Source organism: Nomascus leucogenys, chromosome 12 (assembly GCF_006542625.1).
Source record: "Nomascus leucogenys isolate Asia chromosome 12, Asia_NLE_v1, whole genome shotgun sequence".
NCBI classification, from domain to species: domain Eukaryota; kingdom Metazoa; phylum Chordata; class Mammalia; order Primates; family Hylobatidae; genus Nomascus; species Nomascus leucogenys.
Genome location: NC_044392.1, coordinates 22,530,292 through 22,554,907, shown reverse-complemented (window position 1 = coordinate 22,554,907; position 24,616 = coordinate 22,530,292). Strand labels below are relative to the sequence as shown.

Sequence of the window (24,616 nt, the reverse complement as noted above, 5' to 3'; positions counted from 1 at the left end):
TTCTAAAGCTGAATATTATTGTCAAATCAGTAACTCAAACCAGCGCTAAATGTCTGCTTTTTTTTTTTCAGGTAGGCAAGTGGGATTTAATTTTTTGTTTGTTTCTTTTTCGAGACAGAGTCTCGTTCTGTCACTCAGGCTGGAGTGCAATGGCGCGATCTTGACTCACTTGCAACCTCGGCCTCCTAGGTTCAAGCAATTCTCCTGCTTCAGCCTCCCGAATAGCTGGGATAACAGGCGCCTGCCACCACACCCAGCTAATTTTTTGTATTTTTAGTAGAGATGGGGTTTCACCATGTTCACCAAGCTAGTCTTGAACTCCTGACCTCAAGTGATCCACCCTCCTTGGCCTCCCAAAGTGCTGGGATTACAGGTGTGAGCCACCGTGCCTGGCCTAATTTTTTGTTGTTGTATTTTGTTTTTTTGGGTTTTTTTTGAGACGGAGTCTCGCTCTGTCGCCCAGGCTGGAGTGCAATGGCGCGATCTCAGCTCACTGCAAGCTCCATCTCCCAGGTTCACGCCATTCTCCTGCCTCAGCCTTCTGAGTAGCTGGGACTACAGGCGCCTGCCACCACGTGGCCCGGCTAATTTTTTGTATTTTTTTTTAGTAGAGATGGGGTTTCACCTTGTTAGCCAGTATGGTCTCGATCCTGGCCTAATTTTTAAGTTATAGCAGCAACTGGATTTTCTTCCTAAGTACTGGAGTATCCCCTAGTGGACTGGTGAGGAACAGTTTCTTGACTTACTAATCAAACTCTGTCATAATAAATTCACTTTTTTATAATCTCACCCAAATATCTTTTTTCCCATGGCCAAAACAGAGTTAATATTAGTTTTTATAAATTTCATAATTTTGACTACAGTGAAGGTCCTGCAAGGTAGAAACACTTTTTTTTGACAAATACCATTTCCAGTGTTTCAAATACAATAACCTCTTTCAAGAATCTTGTTACATGAGCACAAATTTAGTAACTGAAAAATCAATCATCCTTAATAGTTTCTTAATGGGCAAAGGAAGTTTTTATGGAAATTAAACTACTTCACTGAACTAAATGTCAACAATCAAATCATGAACATTAAGCAGAGTGCTTTCTAAAGAGCCAAGGGTTATCAAAGATAAATTTGAGAAACTATTGATGGAGGCTTGAAAATGATTTTTTTACATATCATATAATTTCTGCTAACATAGAATAAGGATTTCTAAAAAACAATTTTTAAGGTATCAACACTCTATTTACACACAAATTAAAACTCTACACACAAAACACTTCATATTTCTGCAAATAATTAAAATCCACTGACGAATACAAGGGCTCCAGCTAGCAGTATGACTGGAACCTTGTGAGAGACCCTGAGCTAGAACCACCCAGCTAAGCCACTCTCAGATTTCTGACACTCAGAATAAATGTTGTTTGTTTTAAGCTGCTAAATTTGGGGATAACTGGTTACTCAGCAACAAATATGTTGTGTTTACTATGCTTAAAGAAAAAAAGAGGGTAATGATGGTAAGAAGAAACTGGCACTAGAAAACAAAGACCAACAAGTCAACAACAAAAAAGCAAACAGATTCAAAAATGGGCAAAGGACTTCAAAATTTCTCGAAAACAGATACACAAATAGCCAATAAACACTTGTTAAAAGATGCCCAACATCACTAATCATTAGGGAAATGCATATCAAAACGACAATGAGAGGCCAGGCATGGTGGCTCACGCCTGTAATCCCTGCATTTTGGGAGGCTGAGGTGGGCGGATTGCCTGAGGTCAGGAGTTCGAGACCAGCCTGGCCAACAAGGTGAAACCCCGTCTCTACTGAAAAATACAAAACTTATCCGGGCATGGCGGTGCATTCCTGTAGTCCCAGCTACTCAAGAAGCTGAGGCAGGAGAATTGCTGGGACCCAGGAGGCAGAGGTTGCAGTGAGCTGAGATCGCGCCACTGCACTCCAGCCCGGGCAACACAGCAAAACTCTGTCTCAAAAAAAAAAAACAAAAAACAGTGAGATACCACATCACAGCCATTAGGATGGCTATTATTAAAACACACACAAACACAGAAAATAACAAATGTTGGTGAGAGTATGGAGAAACTAGAACCCTTGTGCATTATTGGTGGGAATATAAAATGGTAAAGCCACTATGGAAGACAGTATGGTGGTTCCTCAAAAAAAATTAAACATAGAATTACCGTATGATCCAACAATTCCACTTCTGTACATATATATTCAAAAGAACTGAAAGCAGGAACTCAGATATACTTGCATGCCCATGTTTATTGCAGCATTAGTCACAATAGCCAAAAAGTGGAAGCAACCAAAGTAGTTCATAAAGAGATGAGTGGATAAAGAAAATGGGCTACATACACACCATTAAATATCATTCAGCCTTTAAAAAAAAAATGAAATTCTCATGCACGTTACAACACAGATGTACCTTGAAGACATTAAGTTAAATGAAATGAGCCAGTTACAAAAGGGCAAATACTATATGATTCCATTTATATGAGGAACCTAGAATAGTCAAACTCATAAAGGCAGAAAGTAAAATGTGGTTGCCAAGGGCTAGAGGAAAAGGGCAAACGGGGAATTACAGTTTAACAGATGCAGAGCTTCAGTCTGGAAGAAGAAATGAGTTCTGGAGATGTATGGTGGTCATGTATGGTTATATGGTAGTGATGGATGGTTACACAACAGTATGAAAAGCGCGATGGCTCACGCTTGTAATCCCAGCATTTTGGGAGGCCGAGGTGGACAGATCACTTGAGGCCAGGAGTTCCTCCCCAAATCCAAGTTCCCAGATGCCAGCCAAGGGCCAACCTTGCAAGTAGAACTCGCTAAGCATATCAGGCTCAATCAGGCCTGCTATGTTAATTCTTTCTGCACAACTGAGATGTTCTCTTTGGAAATAACATGGTTTTTTGTCTTGTTTTTGGAGTTCTGTGTTTTTCTATTCAAAATGCACCCCCATTTCCTGTCACTTTAACTAAAATTACCTTATTGAAATTTGTATCTTTTTTGTAACTTATCAGCTACTTATGCCCAACTTTTAAAACTTATACAAGCCACAAATATGGTGGATATACTATGGGATGACTAAATTATTTGTCTGTACTTAAGTAGAATACCTATGAGAAAAACCCCTTTAAGATTTAAAGATGGTAATCCAAGGTGATTCCCTCTCCAAGGGGGACATCCAGTGTCCCTCTCAGGAAAGTAGCAACTTGGAATAGAATCTGGCATGCCTAAGGCATTTGGGGAACAGGGCTTGTTATTTCCTCTGCCTTCCTTGGCTGCCTACATGGATACCTAAGAGTCTTCCTTTCGGGATAGCGTGTCCTCTCGTGCACATGCTGGCACATGCTGAAGAGTTGTCTTTCTTGACGTAGGTCAGAGGCATTGATATGTGGCAAGTTTCTTTAGTCATCAACTATGACCTTCCCACCAATAGGGAAAATTATATCCACAGAATCGGTCAAGGTGGACAGTTCGGCTGTAAAGGTGTGGCTATTAACATGGTGACAGAAGAAGACAAAAGGACTCTTTGAGACATCGAGACCTTCTACAACACCTCCATTGAGGAAATGTCCCTCAATGCTGCTGACCTCATCTGAGGGGCTGTCCTGCCACCCAGCCCCAGCCAGGGCTCAATCTCAGGGGTCTGAGGAAGAGCAGGAGAGGGGAGGGAAGGGAGCCAAGGGATTGGACATCTTGTCACTGTCACTTTTTGAGGAAAAAGAAAAAAAAAGATTTAAAGATGGTAAAAAAAAAAAAATCTTAGCACACTGGGATAAATATCATTTGATGCAATTTAACATATATATTATTATTGGTCTTCTATACTGTAACAGAATTGGTAACTATTAATACTTTTTTAGCAAAGAAAAATGTGGCTCTTACTTCTGCTTATTACCAATTAATATGCACATTTACAAATTAGCTGCTAACACGATGGAAGTGCTATTCTTTTAAAAATCACCACCTAAAAACTAGACAGGAAACCCACGCTTCCCTCTTAAAAGAAATTAACTCATGACATTTTAAAAGGAATTAGCCTTGCTGTCCTCCTACACATTTTTGTTTTTAATAGTTAACAGTACCTTAGACTGAGTATGTTTTGTTCAACAGGTCACATAAAAAATTAACATCACAAGAATATTTTACCTCAACTTAAAAAATAGGAAAAGGAGCTTAAATACCTGTACACAAATGTGTACTTCCTTAGTTTTTGGTTACACCAGCAAATTAATAACACTGGACTGTAAGTGAATCAGTGATTGATCTGTACCCTGAAATAACTGCTGAAATGTCTTCTGCCTTTTTCCCCTACAGTCACTTCTGTTAACATATGTCCTGTCCTCATGTAAACTTAATATGAGCTCAAAAGAATGAAGAATACAGACGCCTTCAAGGAACTGAATCTAACAGAAGAAACAAATAACAATAAAAATTGTAAGACAAAAGTACTGGATGTTAAATAGTGTGAAAAGAAATAAATGTGAAGTAAGTTCTAAAAAGAGGTAAAAACAAAAACCAACCACCAAAAACCCTTTCTCCTTCAATTTCGGATCTCCAGTTTAGAAGGTTCAAAATATATGAGTGAAAAATGACACCAAAAAATTGCTTTGTATTTGTTTTGGTTAGCAATACAAAATGATACACATCAAAGAGGCTTTAAAAGGATATACCCCAGAACTTTTATTAGATTGTTGTCTCCCAGTAGGAAAGTGGGTATGGGGTTTGTTTTTAGTTTCTGCTTGATTTTTTCCCGTAATAAAACATACTGCGTTTGTAAAAAGAAAAGATTATTTTTTTTTTAATTTCCCATGAGAGAAGTGAAGGAAGAATGTAGTATATAAATGGCTTATATTTTTTCTTTTTCCTAAAGACAAAACAAAATCTCTGTGTTTTAATAAACATTTTATACTTGCAAAAAGAATGAAGGTTTTCCTCTCTTCTGTTGCCTTTGTAAGCTGTTTCCTTAAAACTCAGTGATCAAAATAAATAAAATACAACTAAGTACTCCAGAAAAGATCTTCAAATTGGAAACCAGTTAGTATGTACCATCACCCTCCCCATCAGTACAGACTGCCCTCTCACTGAGGTCATCCTCTCCAGGGAACTTTCCTGGATCATCCCTCATTTTCAAGTATTATTATCCCAAAGATCATTCTTCTCAAAGTAAACGTCTTTTTTTGTTGCTATGTTCATTGCAAATAAGAAAAAAAAAAAAAACCTCTGTTTTTATTATTGTTACAAGCTATACACAGAAGCCCATGCATTAAGAAAGGCATCTTGGTAGGCAATAGCTTAGAGTTAGGTCTCAGGTCTCATGTTCCAGCTCTGGCCCCACATACTATACATTATTTCATTTAGTATGAAATTGGGATAAGAGAATTCTTTTGTCAAATTACGTGCCAGTATCACACTGTTTTAAATAGTGCATTTTTATAACAGGCAGCATAGCCTGGTGGTTAAGGGAGTACACTTGAGCTAAACTGCCTGGCTTTGACCCTTGTCTTTACCACTTTCCTTGGCTGTGTGGCCTTGCGCGCGTTATTTAACATCCCAGTAATTCAATGTCCTTATTTGTAAAATGGAGATGATAATGATACCTATCTAATAGAAAGAGCTGATGTGAGGATTAAAAGTTTTAGGCTTTTAAAATATTTCCATTTATTTATGTATTTATTTAGAGATGGAGTCTCTCGCTCTGTCGCCCAGGCTGGAGTACAGTGGCCCAATCTCAGCTCACTGCAACCTCCACCTCCTGGGTTCAAGCAATTCTCCTACCTCAGCCTCCCGAGTAGCTGGGATTACAGGTGGGCGCCACCACGCCCAGCTATTTTTTGTATTTTTAGTAGAGATGGGGTTTTGTCATGTTGGCCAGGCTGATCTCGAACTCCTGACCTCAGGTGATCCACCCGCCTCTGCCTCCCAAAGTGCTGGGATTATAAGCATAAGCCACCACCTCCGGTAAAATATTTCCTTTTACATACTATCTGCTCACTGCAAAAAAATATTCAAATAACACAGACATCTGTAGAGTTAAAAGTGAAAGTTCCCTCTGCATCTCTACTCCTACCACCCAGCAAGGAACCTAAAAAAATACTAAGATGAGCTGGGTCTGGTGGCTCACACCTGTAATCCTAGCATTTTGGGAGGCCGAGGTGGGCAGATCACTTGAGGCCAGGAGTTCAAGACCAGCCTGGCCAACATGGCAAAACCCTCTCTACTAAAAAATACAAAAATGAACCAGACGTGGTGGCGCATGCCTGTAATCCCAGCTACTCGGGAGGCTGAGGCATGAGAATCGCTTGAACCTGAGAGGCAGAGAGTACAGCGAACCAAGATCACGCCACTGCACTCCAGCCTGGGTGACAGAGCAAGACACTGTCTCAAAAAGCAAAACACACACACACACACACACACACACACACACACACAAACTAAGACGATTGTTTTAGACCAATTGATAACTTATTTGTTTCATTCACAGTTGTCTGGACCAAGAGAAACTTCCTCTGATTAATAGACTTTGTACATCGCTTATTCTACAGTTTCAGATAAATGTAGTTACTAGATAGAAACATGAGTAGTGTCTCCAAGGAAGGGGCTCAGAGTGCTGCATGTAACATAACGGGTGACCCAAATATTTAGCAACCACCAGAGCAGTCATTACAATTCTTTTCTCTTTATTTTTTATTTATTTATTTATTTTTTGAGACTGAGTCTTGCTCTGTCACCCAGGCTGGAGTGCAGTGGCATGATCTTGGCTCACTGCAACCTCTGCCTCCGGGGTTCAAGAGATTCTCCTGCTTCAGCCTCCTGAGTAGCTGGGATTACAAGTGCGTGCCACCACACCCAGCTAATTTTTGTATTTTTAGTAGAGACGGGGTTTCACCATGTTGGTCAGGCTGGTCTCGAACTTTTGACCTCGTGATCTGCCCACCTCAGCCTCCCAAAGTGCTGGGATTACAGGCATAAACCACCATGCCCGGCCCATTACAACTTTTCATCAAATATTTCCAGCTGCCCTCCCAGGCACATAACAAAACTACACTTTCTCCATGCCCCCCAGCATTACATGAGACCATATGATTTGCTTTGGCCAGTGAGATATAAAAGGAAGTGATATACATCCCTGCTGGCTTTTAGTTTCCACTAGTACTTGACTCATCACTCTGTTTCTCTCTGCAATGGTAACTGCCAGCTTTCTAGAATGATGGTTGAAGACTCTGTCAGCCTGGGTCTCTGGGTGATAAAAAATGGGCGTAGCCCAACCACTCACCTCCTTTGGGGGGTCTGAGGGGGTAAGACCCACCTCCTGATCCATATGGGACATGTATTACAGGTGACGAACTTTGGATGTGTTAATCCACTGAGATTAGGGAGGGCGGGTAAGGGGGATGGTTGTTGGGGGTACTAACTTATTACCTAGTCTATCCTGATTAGACAGACCAACTGATTCTAAAGTTAAAATAAAATATAAGCAAACAAGAACAGCCAGGAATATTCTGAAAAAATAGCAATGAAGAGGAACTAGCCCTGCCAATCACGGCAAAAAAATAAAGACCTAATACTTACACAGCACCAACTACATGCTAAGTACTTTTCTGAACACTTTATATAGCTTAACTCATTTAATCCTTGCATCAGCCCTCTATTAGATAGGTATCATTATCATCTCTATTTTACAAATAAGGACATTGAATTAAGGGATGTTGAATAACATGCCCAAGGTCACACAGCTAAGAAAGTGATAAAGAAAAGACTCACAGCTAGGCAGCTTAGTTCAAGTCTATACCCTTAACTACCATTATACATTATAAAAGTACAATAATTATAACTGTGATATTGGCACATTATTTGACAGGCAAATTAAGAGAACATAAAGTGCAGAAATAGAATCAAATGTACACAGGATTTAGCATACAAAAAGGTGGATAAAAGCTTATTCAATACATGGTTATTCTGAAATCCCCATCCCCTTTTTTTTTTTTTTTTTTTTTTTTTGAGACGGAGTCTCACTCTGTCACCCAGGCTGGAGTGCAGTGGCGCAATCTTGGCTCACTGCAAGCTCCGCCTCCCAGGTTCACGCCATTCTCCTGCCTCAGCCTCTCCAAGTAGCTGGGACTACAGGCGCCCGCCACCACGCCCGGCTAATTTTTTTGTATTTTTTTAGTAGAGACGGGGTTTCACCGTGGTCTCGATCTCCTGACCTTGTGATCCACCCGCCTCGGCCTCCCAAAGTGCTGGGATTACAAGCGTGAGCCACCACGCCCGGCTCCCCATCCCCTTTCTATAAGCAATTCCAAATTCAAGGCATTTATTCTATAGCCATACTAGCACATGTCTAAAATGACATATATTAGGGTTTGTACTAGGACACTGTTTACAACAGCAAAAAATTGAAAACAAAGTAATTATATAATTCATCCACACAATGAAATGCTATGCATCCATTAAAAAAAAAAAAAGCAAGTTCTTTATTTACTGACATGAAAGAATGTCCAACATAAGCTATATAATAGCATCCATCTAGGGGGAAAAAAAAGAATGGGGAGAATATACATGGATACAGGTACACATGCGTAATATATCTCTGAAAGTATTTACAAGGGACTGGTGATTTGGATTGCCAGAATTTGGGTGGCTGAAGAAAAGGAGTGGCAGAAAGACTTCCAACTGTATCTCTTGAATTTTGAACCACATAAATGTACTGACCCTTCAATAAACAAACAAATGATTTAAATTTTTTTTTTAAAAACTGAGCCATTTAGCAGCAGGGATAAATGCCGAAAGGATAGATTGAGAATTCTCTTGATAAAGGAGCTGAGCAGCCATTACACTCCACATACAAGCTGAAACTGAGAAAGCCAGCTGGAAGAAAGGAAAACTGAACAGATGTACAGAGCAAAAAAGAGATGCCAAACCTTGCAGTTCCTGAAAGAGAGAGACAGAATATGCAGTCTTCATTTCTAATAGCTTGCCAGCTCCAGTTTCCAACAGGCACAGCTGTACAGTGATGCTTGTCCATGGACTGTCATGATTCCCAGCATGCCCACATCACAACAGTCCCTTCCATTACCTTCTGAAGTTAGCTCCTCTGATTCTCCATTCCTTTTTTTTTTTTTTTTTTTTAGGGCCTCTACCACTAGCTGTTCTATCTGTCTGAATAAGAAGGTATTTTAGGATCATTTCAAAGTGTCCTTTGTGAGAGAGGAAAGAAAGATTGTGATTTACCCAAGTGAAGTGCTGAACATATCCAATCAGAATGTTAGTATTAAAACAACAACTATACATTATAAGTCCAGAAGCACAGAAATCTGGTAATTAAGCCTAGGCACAGAACAAGCCTGATACAATATACTACCTTGTATTAAGGTCTCAAAATTCTCTCAGCCTTACCATTTTTTAGACTTTTTAAAATTTATTTACAATTGTCTGAAACCTATTTCAACCAATAAAAATGTTAAAAAATGTTTAAAAAGCAATAACAGCTATCACTTTTTGAGTACTTACCATTAATCATGCACTAGCTGAGAATTTTACATGTAATAATTCCTTAATTCTCATAACTCTATGAGGTAGGTATTATTAGCATACCTATTTTACTGGTGAGAAAAGAGACACATAGAGAATGAATAACTTGTCCAGGAATACATTATTTCTAAGGTCTCTTCAGGTTGTAAATTTTTTTATATCTATGTCAAGCTACCAAAATAAGAAATTTAACGCAAGATCTAAACCCACACAGACTGACACCAGAGTCCATGCTATTAACAGCATATTTATAAATGATTACATCGCTGACTCATGTTGTCACTGAAAACATTCAATCAGAAAATCTAAATGCTTCATGAATTACTAGTGTAAGAAAACAAGGTCAGGAAAGTTATTCTAATTATCTCTTAAATATCCTTTTTTTTTGAATAAGTATTTTCCTGGTAATAGCAGTTATCTACTTTCCCTTTATAAATATTTACTTCAGACTCAAGTCTACAAAATATCTGAGAAAGGCACAAAAATAGTACATGAAGACTAGTCTAAAAATAAATTAGTTATATTTATTAACCTTTAATAAAGTGAATTGTATATGTTATATATATTTTTTTAACTTTTAAGTTCAGGGAGTACATGTGCAGATTTGTCACATGGGTAAACTGTGTGTCACTAAGGTTTGGGGTATGAATAATCCTGTCACCCAGGTAGTAAGCACAGTGCCCAACAGGTTTTTCAACCCTTGCCCCTCCCATTCTTTCCCCTCTAGTAGTTCCCAGTGTCTATTATTCCCATCTTTATGTCCATTTGTAGTCAATGCTCAGCTCCCACTTATAAGTGAGAACATAGGGTATTTGGTTTTCTGTTCCTGTATTAATTCACTTAGGATAATGGCCTCCAGCTACATCCATGTTGCTGCAAAGGACATGATTTTGTTCTTTTTTATGGCTGCATGTATATATTTGATTTTTTCTCTTATCATATTATCATGAAGGCTTTGGGAAGACTGGAATATCAATGCGGGATATCTCCCCTTAGATGCAGCAGAGAATTGGGAAACAACAAAACTTACAATCAAGCTCTGCAACCTACTAGCTGTGTGGCCTGAAGGCAGAAGACAATCTCTCTTAGCCAAATGTCCTTGTCTGTAAAGCCAGAGAGTATGTTCACCTCTTAGAGCAGTTGAGGATTAAATGAAGTAGCAGGATAAAGTGTCTGACACACAAGCACCCAATCCCTAAACCATTCTACCACTAAAGCACAGTGGTGAAGAGTGTAATTTTTGGAGTTATATGCCTTGTTCTGAAAACCGTTTTTATCATTTATCAGCTAAGAATTAAATGAGATAAAGTTTACAGAAATTTTGGCACATAAATGCTCAATAAATAATGTAATAATACTACCAAAAGCAAAAAATAGGCACTAAAAATAACTAGAAACTAAATCTAGAAAAATGGGTTAGATTCTAGTCTTTCTGTGCTCTAAGATTGGGCTCAGGGCACACTACTCCAAAATACAGCACCTTGGCATTTGAGGAAACAGCAGAAGCAAAGAGGTCTGTCTCTCTGACCTTCTCCAGCCCTTCTCCTCTGAAGCAGACCATGAAAGAATTATCTGATTTTCTTCTCTGAAGTAGGTTATAAGACCCTCATTCCAGAGGTACCCTCCCTTTACTCAGAGGAAAGGAATGTCCTTATCTCTGAAGACACAGGGATATTGAGAAGAATCTGACCAAACGAGCCTTGCTAAGTTCCCCCCACGTTATTACCATTACATCATTCTCCCTCTGTCCATCAGACTTCTACACGCTGTCCACTCTCCATCAAACCTAACCCATAAAATTACACAAGTTTCCCTGTTGATTTGGGTCTTCATTTCTGAAGGCTCCATGTCACATAAAACTTAAATAAATTTGTACGTTCTTCTCATTAATCTGCCCTTTGCCATAGTGGTCTCAGCCATGAACCTAGCAATGGATGAGGAAAAGATACTACTTTTTCTCCCCATACGTCTACTGCTAAGCTATGGGTCCATAATCAACTTGTTTCAACTACCCAAGTATCATTTACCCATCTGTAATTCAAATATATATTAGAATATATGACTTCTACAGTCTCTTCCAGTTCTAAATTTTTATGCCTATGTCTCTCTAGCTACCAAAATCAAAAATTTTATCTTAAAAACAACAAACACCCTCATGCAAATACTCATTCTCAGGAAAAAGAAAAACAAACCAGCAGGAGATTCAGAGAAATTCAGAGATTCAGAGAAATGACCCAAAATGGCCAGCTCTTAAACTGCAGCCAAAGATTTCAAGTAATAAGAAACATGGTTTTTTATTTTTGTTTTTAGAGACAGGGTCTCACTCTGCACCCAGACTGGAGTGCAGTGGCACAATCACACCTCACTGTGACCTCGAACTCTTGGGCTCAAGCAATCCTCCCAACTCAGCCTCCCTAGTAGCTAGGACTACAGGCACACAGCTAACTTTTAATTTTATTTTTAAAGACAGGGGTCTTGCTATGTTGCCCAGGGTGGTCTCAAACTCCTGCCTCAAGCAATCTTCCCCCTCAGCCTCCTCAAGTGCTATGACTACAGGCATGAGCCACTGTACCAGGACAGAAATACGTTAAAAGCAAATACTTTAAATGAGAAAAAAATGATTTTAAAAAGCAACACCGGCCAGATGCGGTGGCTCACGCCTACAATCCCAGCACTTTGAGAGGCTGAAGTGGGCGGATCACCTGAGGTCAGGAGTTTGAGACCATCCTGGCTAACACAGTGAAACCCCACCTCTACCAAAAATACAAAAATTGGCTGGGTGCAGTGGTGCACACCTGTAATCCTAGCTACATGATAGGCCGAGGCAGGAGAATTGCTTGAACATGGGAGGTGGACGTTGCAGTGAACTGAGATCATGCCACTTGCACTCCAGCAGTGACAGAGCAAGACTCTATCTCACAAAAAAAAAAAAGAAGAAGAAGAAAAAAAAGCTTTAAGAGGAAAATTTTTAAAGGATAAAAATAAAAATATTTTGCCGGGCGTGGTGGCTCACGCCTAAAATCCCAGCACTTTGAGAGGCCGAGGTGGGTGGATCACGAAGTCAGGAGATCGAGACCATCCTGGCTAACACAGTGAAACCTCACCTCTACAACAAAATACAAAAAAAATGAGCCAGGCGTAGTGGCAGGCGCCTGTAGTCCCAGCTACTCGGGAGGCTGAGACAGGAGAATTGCTTGAACCTGGGAGGCGGAGGTTGCAGTAAGCCGAGATCGCACCACTGCACTCCAGCCTGGGCGACCGAGCGAGACTCTGTCTCAAAAATAAAAATAAAAAATAAATAAAAATAAAAATATTTCATATACTGCCAGGAAGAAAGAATAAATAAATAGTTAAATATAAATAGATGAGCATGACCTCAAACTTGAGAATATTCAAGCTTGGAAGCTTGGAAAAATATTTGCTCAGAGCTGACGCCACCTTGACAACCACAGCATATAGCCAAGATGACTTTTCTCTTTAAAGATAGTTAATAATTTCAGGAAACAGAAGACTTGAAACAATTAGATCACAGAACTTATAAAAGCATTAGAATTTTTCCAAATATCAGGGTTAATGAAAGAACAAAATAAAACAGAAAACAAGACATATACTGATAAAGATAGGATTTCATAAAGTTTTCAGTCTAAGACTTAAAAGTGCAATTAGGCTGGACCTGGTGGCTCACATGTTATCCCAGCACTTTGGGAGGCTGAGGCGGGAGAATTGCTTTGAGCCCAGGAGTTTGAAATCTGCCTGGGCAACAAAGGAGATGCAATCCTTAAAAAAATTTTTTTTTTTAATTTAACCAGGTAGGGTGGTATGTGCCTATAGTCCCAGCTATTCGAGGGGCTGAGGTGGGAGAACCACTTGAGCCTAGGAGGTCAAGGCTGCAGTGAGCCTGTACCACCACACTCCAGCCTGAGCAACAGAGTGAGATCCCGTCTCAAAAAATAAAAATAAAAATAAAATTTTTATAAGTGCAATTAAACTAAAAATACAGTAATCAAAGGAAAAACATATACAGGAGAATAAAACAAAGTTTAGGCCAGGCATGGTGGCTCATGCCTATAATCCTAGCACTTTGGAAGGCCGAGGCAAGTGGATCACTTGAGGTCAGGAGTTTGAGACCAGCCTGTTCAACACTGCAAACCCGGGTGATGGAGGTTACAGTGAGCCAAGATCACACCACAGCCTGGGTGACAGAGCAAGACTGCTTCTCAAAAAAAAAAATTAAAATAACTGTTTACCAATCAATAACTGCAAAGAAAACTCAGATTAGTTCAAAGCATCTCCATGGAATAAAATCTGCACTGTAACATGCCAGGTACAATATCTCTGAGTGTACAATGAGGAAAATACTCTCTCCCTATGTATCTGTCCATTCTCACACTACTATGAAGAAATACCAGAGACTGGATAATTTATAAAGGAAAGAGGTTTAACTGATTCCCAGTTCTACAGGGCTGGGGAGGCCTCAGGAAACTTAAAATCATGGCGGAAGGCACCTCTTCACAGGGCAGGAGAGAGAATAGCCAAGTGAAGGGGAAAGCCCCTTATAAAACTATCAGACCTGGTGAGAACTTACCATCAGGAAAACAGAATGGGAGAAACTGCCTCCATGATTCAATCATCACCTGGTTCTACCCTTGACACATAGGGATTATTACAATTCAAGGTGAGATTTGGGTGGGGATACAGAGCCAAACCATATCATCCTACTTGCTGAATATATCAATTCATTTAAACACTACTGAGTGCCTGGCACCATTAAAGGTACAGGGACTACAAGGGTGAACAAGACCAAGTTTCTGTTCTCGCAGGGCTTACCATCTAAAGCAGCAATGTCCATTAGAAATATAATGCAAGCTGGGCAGGGCATGGTGGCTCATGCCTGTAATCACAGCACTTTGGGAGGCCAAGGCAGGCGGATCACCTGAGGTCGGGAGTTCAAGACCAGCCTGACCAACATGGAGAAACCCTGTCTCTACTAAAAATACAAAATCAGCCAGGCGTGGTGGCATATGCCTGTAATCCCAGCTATTCGGGAGGCTGAGGCAGGAGAATCGCTTGAACTCGGGAGGCAGAGGTTGTGGTGAGCCAAGATTGTGCCATTGCACTCCAGCCTGAGCAACAAGAGCAAAACTCCGTCTCAAAAAAAAAGAAAGAAATACAGTGCAAGCTGGCTGGGTGCGGTGGCTCATGCCTGTAATCCCAGCACTTTGGGAGGCCAAGGCAAGAGGATCACCTGAGGTCCAGAGCTCGAGACCAGCCTGACCAACATGGAGAAACCCCGTCTCTACTAAAAATACAAAATTAGCCAGGCATGGTGGCACATGCCTGTAATCTCAGCTACTCGGGAGGCTGAGGCAGGAGAATTGCTTGAACCTGGGAGGCGGAGGTTGTGGTGAGCCAAGATCACACCATTGCAATCCAGCCTGAGCAACAGGGGTGAAACTCCATCTCAAAAAAAAGAAATATAATGCAAGCTACAAATGCCATTTTACCTTTTCTAGTAACTACATCAAAAATTTAAATTCAAAAAATTAATTTATATATTATTTAGTCTGATATATCTAAAATATTATTTAAAACATGTAATCAATATAAAAAAATTAATGCAGTACTTTATATTCATTTTTTCCATACTGAGTTTTGAAATACAATGTGTATTTTATTACAGTACTTCTCAATTAGCTTATTTGTATTTATTTACTTATTTTTACACTTTTTTTTTTTGTCTTTTTTTTTTTCTTCCTTTTCGTGGAGAACAGGGTCTCGCTATATTGCCCAAGGCAGGTCTCGAACTCCTGGGCTCAAGCTATCCTCCCACCTCTGCCTCCCTGAGAGCTGGGATTACAGGCGTGAGCCACTGCGCCCGGCCTATTTATTTATTTTTAAATATAGAAAGGGTCTCACTATATTGCCCAGGCTAGTCTCAAACTCCTGGGCTCAGGTGATCCTCCCACCTCAGCCTTCCAAACTGCTAGGATTACAGGCGTGAGCCACCACTCCTGGCCAATACTTCTCAATTAGGACAAAGGACATTTCAAGTGCTCAAGAGCCACAGTGGCTACTAGCTGCCATCCTGGACAGTACCAATATAGGGAGGAAATGGATGGGTGCTGCTAATTTTTTTTTCCATTTTAAACCTTGTCATATTCTTTGACTTCTAAAACTGCCTGCGTGTATTACTGTGGTAAAAATAACTAAAAAGAGTCCAGGCGTGGTGGCTCACACCTGTAATCCCAGTACGTTGGGATGCTATAGGCAGGAGGATTGCTTGAGCCCAGGAGGCTGCGGTGAGCTATGATCATGCTACTGCACTCCAGCCTGGGTGACAGAGTAAGACCTTATCTCTTAAAACAAAACAAAAAAATTCTCTAGAAATGTCAGTTTTAAGAAAATAAAAATATCAGTACAAAGTTATTAGATGCAATACAAGTAAGGCAACCAAACCTAGACTCAAGATGGACATACAAAATCAAGGCTTCCTATATATTAGCAATAAGCAATTAGGAAAGATTATACTTACAACAAAAATCATAAAATGCCCACTAATAAACCTACCAAGTAATGTCCAAAAACAAGATGAAGAAAATGAAAAATCTTTTACTGAGGGGCAAAAAAAGATTTGCCTGAACTGGCAAAGGGATGTCATGTTCTTGGCCATAAGAACACAATAATGCAACAACATCAATTCACCCCCAAATTAACCTATAATTTGATATAATGACCACCAAAATCTCCTAAATCTTAACAACATAATCCTAAAGATCTTTGGAAGACTTAAGATGCAACATCTAAATAAAATTTTAAGAACATAATGATTGGGGGAGCTAACCACATATACATACACAATATATAAGCTTACAATAATTAAAATAGTATATTAACAATGTGCAGGAGAAGACAAAGATCAAGGGAACAACAGAGTTTTAAAATGACATATATATATATATATATATATATATATATGGGAATATAATATATGATAAATATGGCTCTTCAAATCAGTGGAGAATTATGGACTATTCATAAATTAATACAATGGAAAAACTAAGTTGGTTCCAAGCTCAAATATAGATACCCTTCAGATGGATTCAAATTACAAACATAAAGAAAAAACACAGGAAAGATGGAGAAGATTTAAATAATCTTATAAACAAGTATTCATCAATAAGAAAGTGGTTAAATATATGGCTAAAGCATGGGACACTATAAAGCTGTCAAAAAGGATGAGAAATCTACAAATACTGGAATAGAAAGACCTTCCAGACAAATAAACACACACACAAAAATTGCGGGTCGGGCACGGTAGCTCATGCCTGTAATCCCAGCACTTGCGGAGGCCGAGGCGGACGGATTGCCTGAGGTCAGGAGTTTGAGACCAACCTGGCTAACATGGTGAAACTCCTTCTCTACTAAAAATACAAAAATTAGCCGGGCGTGGTGGCAGGCACCTGTAGTCCCAGCTACTAGGGAGGCTGAGGCAGGAGAATCGCTTGAACCCAGGAGATAGAGGTTGCAATGAGCCGAGATCATACCACTGCACTCTAGCCTAGGCGACAGAACAAGACTCAGTTTTCAAAAAAAAAAAAAAAATTGGGGAGAAAATTCATACAGTATAACGCCATTTATGAAACGGCAAGAGAAGTATTAATATATATACTCATATTTGTGTAAATACATAGAAAGTTCTGAAATGGCTGGGTGTGGAAAACACCTATCGAACCACAAACAGTAGTTTCTTTTAATAAGGGAATATGTATTGGGCCAAGAGTGTCAAAGGGGACTTTCATGTCTAGTCTATATGCTTCTGAATTAGTATTTTTTTTTAACCTTGAGATACCTTTGTATATTTTTATGCAACTGAAAAATGCATGGCCAGGCACTGTGGCTCACGCCTGTAATCCCAGCACTTTGGGAGGCGAAGGTGGGTGGATCACTTGAGGCCTGGAGTTCGAAACCAGCCTGGCCAACAACCCTTTCTCTACTAAAAATACAAAAATCAGCTGGGCGTGGTGGCGCATGCCTGTCATCCCAGCTACTCAGGAGGCAGAGGTTGTAGTGAGCTGAGATCATGCCACACTGCACTCCAGCCTGGGCAACAGAGCGAGACTATGCCTAAAAAAAAAAAAAAAAAAAAGAAAAGAAAAGTGCCAATTTCAAAATGAGTAAAAGAAAGCTAATGTAACAAAAATCTTCATGTATCAACCTTTCTTTCCTATAAGAAACAGATGAGTGATACAAATTGTACTTGTTAGTATTGTCAGGTTTTTTTAATGTTTTCTTAGCAATTACCTAGAAACAAAATGCTAAGTGGTAATCTTCAGTCCTAACTCAGTATTGTTATTTTAATTTGCTGGAATTAGTACACAGAGAGAAACATGTTAACAAAATTACATGTGTACATACTATATATTATACTAAGCTCCAGAATATTTTTTTGACCTTGTCCACATGAAGTGAAAGGTTTTTGAACACTTCTTCTCCCTAGAAAGCAAACCCAAGAATACAAATGGCCTGGGCCTGCCCAGCTTTAGCGTTCTGCTGGATCAAAAGCAAATACTGGCAGAGTTCACTATGGAGAAGCCGGCAGTTCTACCATGGCAGAATCAGCACATTTACAGCAACAAGCAAGTGGGAAAAAAGCTCAGTGTTGTTTTCATATTTTTAAGCAACTAAGTTTAAACTTTGGATAGTAATATATTTAATGTGTATTTATCCATGAATTTGAGTGAATTTCATTTGAAAATACTGACAAAATGTTCTAATTAGTATAATGACAACAAATTTCCATACTGAAATTATGCACTCAATCCAAAAAGGCAACCAAGAGTTTTTGTACAAAATATCCTCGCAGACACACAAATCTCTTTTTAGTTGTTTCATAAGGATGTTCAACATCTATTTGATCAGCAACATTCTTTTAGACAGCAGTTCTGTCTAAATTGTATCTAAAAATTCTCTCAGAGCCATCAACATAGGCAATTAGTATAGAATAAATGAATAAAAAAATAGAAAATGCTCTGGAGTGTTAAGCTAAAATTTAAAAAAAAATTCTCCTGCCATTATCGCCTGGGGGAAAAGGTCTTTATAAGTTGCATATTGCAATAATAAGCTAAATATATCATGTGGTTACACAGATTCTTTTTTTTTCTGGCTGGACTGCAGTGGCGTGATCTGGGCCTGCAACCTCCACCTCCCGGGTTCAAGCGATTCTTCTGCCTCAGCCTCCTGAGTAGCTGCGACTACAGACGTGTGCCACCATGCCCGGCTAATTTTTGTATTTTTAGTAAAGATGGGGTTTCACCACATTGGCCAGGCTGGTCTTGAAGTCCTGACCTCATGATCCGCCTGCCTTGGCCTCCCATAGTGCTGGGATTGCAGGCATGAGCCACCTCGCCCGGCCGGTTACATAGATTCTAATACAAGATCATTGGAGGCCAGGCGTGGGGCCTCACACCTGTAATACCAACACTTTGGGAGGCCAAGGCAGGCAGATCACTCGAGGTCAGGAGTTCAACACCAGCCTGGCCAACATGGTGAAACCCCGTCTCTACTAAAAATACAAAAGTTAGCTGGGCGTGGTGGCGTGTACCTGTAATCCCAGTTACGCAGGAGGCTGAGGCAGGAAAATCGCTTGAACTCAGGAGGCTGAGGTTGAACCCAAGAGGCCAAGGTTGCAGTGAGCCAAGATCGCACCATTGCACTCCAGCCTGGGTGACAGAGCCAGACTCCATCTCAAAAAAAAAGCCACTCGGCCTGTGGCTCAGCCAGGTGTGGTGGCTCACACCTGTAATCCCAGCGCTTTGGGAGGCCAAGGTGGATGAGTCATCTGAGGTCGGGAGTTCGAGACTAGCCTGGCCAACATGGTGAAACCCCATCTCTACTAAAAACACAAAAATTAGCTGAGTGTGATGGCGTGCACCTGTGGTCCCAGCTACTAGGGAGGCTGAGGCAGGAGAACCGCTTGAACCCGGTGGGTGGAGGTTGCAGTGAGCCTCAATCGTGCCATTGCACTCCAGCCTGGGCAACAAAGCAAGACTCCATCTCAAAAAAGAAATATTAGTAACACTAAGCCTAAAGATTAAGACAGCAGTTCAATATTACCATGAGATTCCAAATGGTATGGTGAGTTCCCACCTCTCCTTCATTAGACCATCATATATATCTAAGACTCAATCCATAGCCACATACTATACAAATCTAACCCTGGCCTACCAGTCTGAAAACCTCATCACTGGTCAAGACAGATGGGGTAAAAAATGCCTAAAAATCTTTGTGTATATATATACATACATACATATGTATAACTACATATACACATATTCTAAAAGGTAACTAGGCACCAGCATATACCAAAACTATAGAATTACAAATAGATATCCCATCTTCTTTGGTCTCTAATATTTTTTAATTTGAGCAACTAGGGTTTTATGAGTTTTAAAAGAAAAAAGATATTGAGTACTTAGAACATGCCTGGCACACAGCCCTCAATAAATGGCAATTATTTCATTACGCAATTCTTCCAGGAACTGAAGCCCAATCTGCTCAAGAATGAGTCAACAGAACTGTTTCCTACTTCCCCTTTCCCTGATAACTCCAGATTTTTTCAAAAATGTGTCTCTCAAGAGACCTCTAATGTACGAACTTTTAGAGATAAACCACCAAAAAAATGTATAAGACTGTGGTGACTTGCATGTGGACACTAATAGGCTAGGAACAAATGAATTTCTGAACTAGTTTTGAAGAGAGTTAGTACATTACATCCTGTTTTCTCTCAGTCATTCAATCACCTCTGATCAAGTACTCTTCTTTTCTTTTTTTGAGACAGTCTCACTCTGTCGCCCAGGCTGGAGTGCAGTGGTACGATCTTGGCTCACTGCAGCCTCTGCCTCCCTGGTTCAAGCAATTCTCCTGCCTCAGCCTCCCGAGTAGCTGGGACTACAGGCGCATGCCACCACACCCGGCTAATTTTTTTATTTTTAGTAGAGATGGGGTTTCACCATGTAGGCCAGGATGGTCTTGATCTCCTGACCTTGTGATCCACCTGCCTTGGCCTCCCAAAGTGCTGGGATTACAGGCGTGAGCCACCACACCAGGCCAAGTACTCTTCTTAATCTCACATGAGCAGGGGATTCTCAAAGCATGGTCCCCAACCAGCAGCACCTGTAACACCTGAAAATTTGCCAGAAATGCAAATTCTTGAGCTCCTCCCTCCTCAGCCCTAAATCAGAAACCCTGGAGGTGGGACCCAGCAATCTGCTTTAACAAGCTCTCCAAGCTCAAGTTTCAGAACTGTTCTATATGATTTGAAGTAGCTACATATTTACCTAGTCCAGAAGACATCTGTTAACATTGAAAAGGTTCTTAAGTATTTTGAAATCTCTATATGTGCAGTGCCACATTAAGAAAAAGCCCATCTGACTCACAACTTCAAGAAGATAATCACACTAAAGAAGCTTTTATTGTTTTTGAGACAGGGTCTCCTTCTGTCGCCCAGAAATGGAGTGCAGCGACATGATTATGGCTCACTGCAGCCTCAACCTCTTGGCCTCAAGTGATCCTCTCACCTTAGCCTCCCCAGTAGCTGGGACAACAGGTGTGCACTAGCACGCCTGGCTAGGTTTTCTATTTTTTGTAGAGACAGGGTTTCGCCATGTTGCCCAGGCTGGTCTTGAACTCCTGAGCTTAAAGCAATCCACCTGCTTCAGCCTCCCAAAGTGCTGGGATTACAGGCGTGAGCTACCATGCCTGGCCTAAACAAGCTTTTAAGAAGAAACTTTACATCCAGAGGTAAAAATAACACAGAGAAGCAGAAAAAAAAAAGGTCTTAAAGGATGTCAGATGAAGAAGGTTACAACAAAGTCATTTAAAAAAGTCATTAACTATTAACCAGCAAACACATGGGCCAACTTAGAACGAAGTCTCTGTCAACTTTAAATTTGCATTGGCCAGTGTTTCTGGTTCAAGTTCTTTGATGGAAGAAAAAGATGCCTACAAGAACCAGGCACTACATATACTGATACCCAGTCCCTAAGACAAAGACAAATGGTCTAGAGAGGATATCACTTACCTTACAAGGAAAGTAGACCTAAAGTGATTTCAGATTCTCCCGTGATTTCAGATCCCCAAAATTCCCCTACCTTTTACTGCTTTCTGAAAGTCCTCTAATAAGAGTAGCTTAATAAGAAGAGAAAATGAAGTAATAAATATAAATGCTAAGGCAATTCTACACTTTGGCATGCCATCACAATGATAACAATAGCAGTGCTTAGGTTTACAAAACATTTTCACATACAACTCATATAATCTTCACAATCATCTTGAGGTAAATAATGGCAATAAAACTGATATTTATTGAGCACCACAGTGCCTGGCACTTCCTTAAGAGTCTCGTACAATTTTATCATTTAATTATTTCAACAACCTGTTGTGAGGGATAAACCATGTACCAACGTCAGACACAAAGCAGGATTTAGATCCAATTATAACTGATTTTAAAACCCACATTCTCTAAATCTCCACACTATGGCAAGACTTGGAGACAAAACTATCAGTCCCAGCTCTATCATTTAACAGCTATGTGACCTCAAGAAGTCACTTAATTTTCTAAACTCTTCTTCATCTACAAAATGGGAAGATTAATACTTGCTTCACCTATTTCAGAGTAGCTGTAAAGGTCAAATGAGATGAAAGACATAAAAGGTCTTCTTCAAAAGCTCTAAAAACTACACAAATATTATCATTCCCTATTTTGCAAGAGACTGAAGTAAAGAGGAATAAAAACATACAATGGTGGGGAGATGCTGGTTTTTCTTGTTTGGTTTTTGTTTTCTGTTTAAAGAAGGTTGAGCACCAGCTGCCTGCCACTTGTGAGCTGGGTATGTGCCGCACAGGAGAGTGCCTTGTTTAGGAGGCGGTCACTTTGTCAGGAAAATCTACTACCAAGGAAGAAATTACCAAACCATGTCTTTTTTTCTGTTTACGGAGTAGTTCACAGAAAATCTTGAGTGTTTTGACTAAAGCATGGAATACAGAAAACAAACTTTAGCTAGTGCTTTAATCTCTCCTGAAATTCTACAGGTATGTGTTTTATAAGCAGTATATGGCAGGATTTTAAGCCAGTCTGAAAGTCTGGTTTTTAGTAGCATTATTTTTGACAACTACATGCTGCTGAATGTTCAACTGGTGAAACTGAAGGTCTTTTCACTCAGAAGAAATCAATCAAGAAGAACTTGCAGTTCGCAAGCTTCCAAGCTGCTGTGGATGGCCCTGGCTCTCCAGACTGCCCTTCCCACTGAGATCTCTCACATGGGGTCGCCTGCTGCTGCCGCTCCTGACTCTCCTCCTGATGTGGTACCCCTCAGCCTTCCCCACTACAATGTGACAGAATGTGTAGACTGGATGTACTTTTACAAGTATGAGCCAATTTACAGATGAGGCTTTCACTTCACACTTTGAGAGCATTCAAACTGCTCTGATCAAAATCCAATTCTGGTTATCCTAGTGACCTCCCACCCCTCAGATGTGAAAGCCAGACAGGCCATTAGAGTTACTTGGGGTGGAAAAAGTCTTGATGGGGATATGAGGTTCTCACATTTTTCGTATTAGGCCAACAGGCTAAAAGAGAAGACAAACTGTTAGCACTGTCCTCGGAGGATTAACATCTTCTTTATGGTGATGTAATCCAACGAGATTTTTTAGACACATACTAAAACCTGACCTTGAAAACTGGCCAGGCACAGTGGCTCACATCTGTAGTCCCAGCACGTTTGGAGGTCATGGCAGGTGAATCACTTGAGGCCAGGAGTTTGAGACCAGCCAGGCCAATATGGTGAAAACCCATCTGTACTGAAAATACAAAAATTAGCCAGGCATGGTGACATGTACCTGTAATCCCAGCTACTTGGGAGGCTGAGGTACAAGAATCGCTTGAGCCCAGGAGGTGGAGGCTGCAGTGAGCCAAGATCTCACCACTGCACTCCAGCCTGGGTGACAAAGCAAGACTCCGTCTCAAACAAACAACAAAAACAACCTATTATGGCATTCAGGTGGGTAACTGAGTTTTGCCCCATTGCCAACTACATCATGAAGACAGACACTTACGTTTTCATCAATACTGGCAATTTAGTGTAGTATCTTTTAAACTTAAACCACTCAGAGAAGTTTTTCACAGGTTATCCTCTAATTGATAATTATTCCCATAGAGGATTTTACCAAAAAAAAAAAAACAAACCGTATTTCATACCAGGAGTGTCCTTTCAAGGTGTTTCCTCCCTACTGCAGTGGGTTGGGTTATACGACACCCAGAGATTTGCTGCCAAGGATCCATGAAATGATGGGTCAGGTAAAACCCATGATGTTTATGTCAGGATCTGTTTGAATTTATTAAAAGTGGACATTCATATTCCAGAAGACACAAATTTTTTCTTTTTATATAGAATCCATTCAGATGTCTGTCAATTTGGATGCGTGATTGCAGCCCACGGCTTTTCTTCCAAGGAGACGATCACTTTTTAGCAGATTATGCTAAGGAACATCACATGCCGTTAACTTCACATTCTGTGAAAAGCCTAGAAGTACAGGATACTCTGCGGAAAGTGTTCAAGTTCGTACTGTGAAAAATTCATGGAGAGGTCAGTGTGCTGACTTACACTTAACTTTTTTTTCTTTTGAGACAGAGTCTTGCCCTGTCCCCCAGGCTGGAGTGCAGTGGCGTGATCTCAGCTCACTGCAACCTCCACCTCCCGGGTTCAAGTGATTCTCCAGCCTCAGCCTCCTGAGTAGCTGGGATTACAGGTGTCCGCCACCATGACTGGCTAATTTTTTTTTTTGAGACGGGGTTTTGCTCTTTTTGCTCAGGGGGGAGTGCAATAGCACGATCTCGGCTCACTGCAACCTCTGCCTCCCAGGTTCAAGCAATTCTCCTGCCTCAGCCTCCTGAGTAGGTGGGATTATAGGTGCATGCCACCACGCCCAGCTAATTTTTGTATTTTTAGTAGAGACAGGGTTTCACCATGTTGGCCAGGATGGTCTCAATCACCTGACCTTGTTATCCACCCGCCTCGGC

At 40.4% G+C, this 24,616-nt stretch overlaps 1 protein-coding gene, 1 non-coding gene and 1 pseudogene across 3 annotated transcripts in view; 2 read left to right on the top strand and 1 right to left on the bottom strand.

The window, feature by feature from the left end:
• Positions 1-24,616, bottom strand: part of ABL2 (ABL proto-oncogene 2, non-receptor tyrosine kinase) — a 125,737-nt gene that overhangs the window by 94,047 nt on the left and 7,074 nt on the right. The window lies entirely within an intron of this gene.
• On the top strand, positions 3,159-3,299 carry LOC115837772. Its single transcript, XR_004032824.1, has one exon. It is a non-coding gene; the product is annotated as a small nucleolar RNA SNORA67 (small nucleolar RNA).
• On the top strand, positions 22,348-24,208 carry LOC100590146 (annotated as a pseudogene).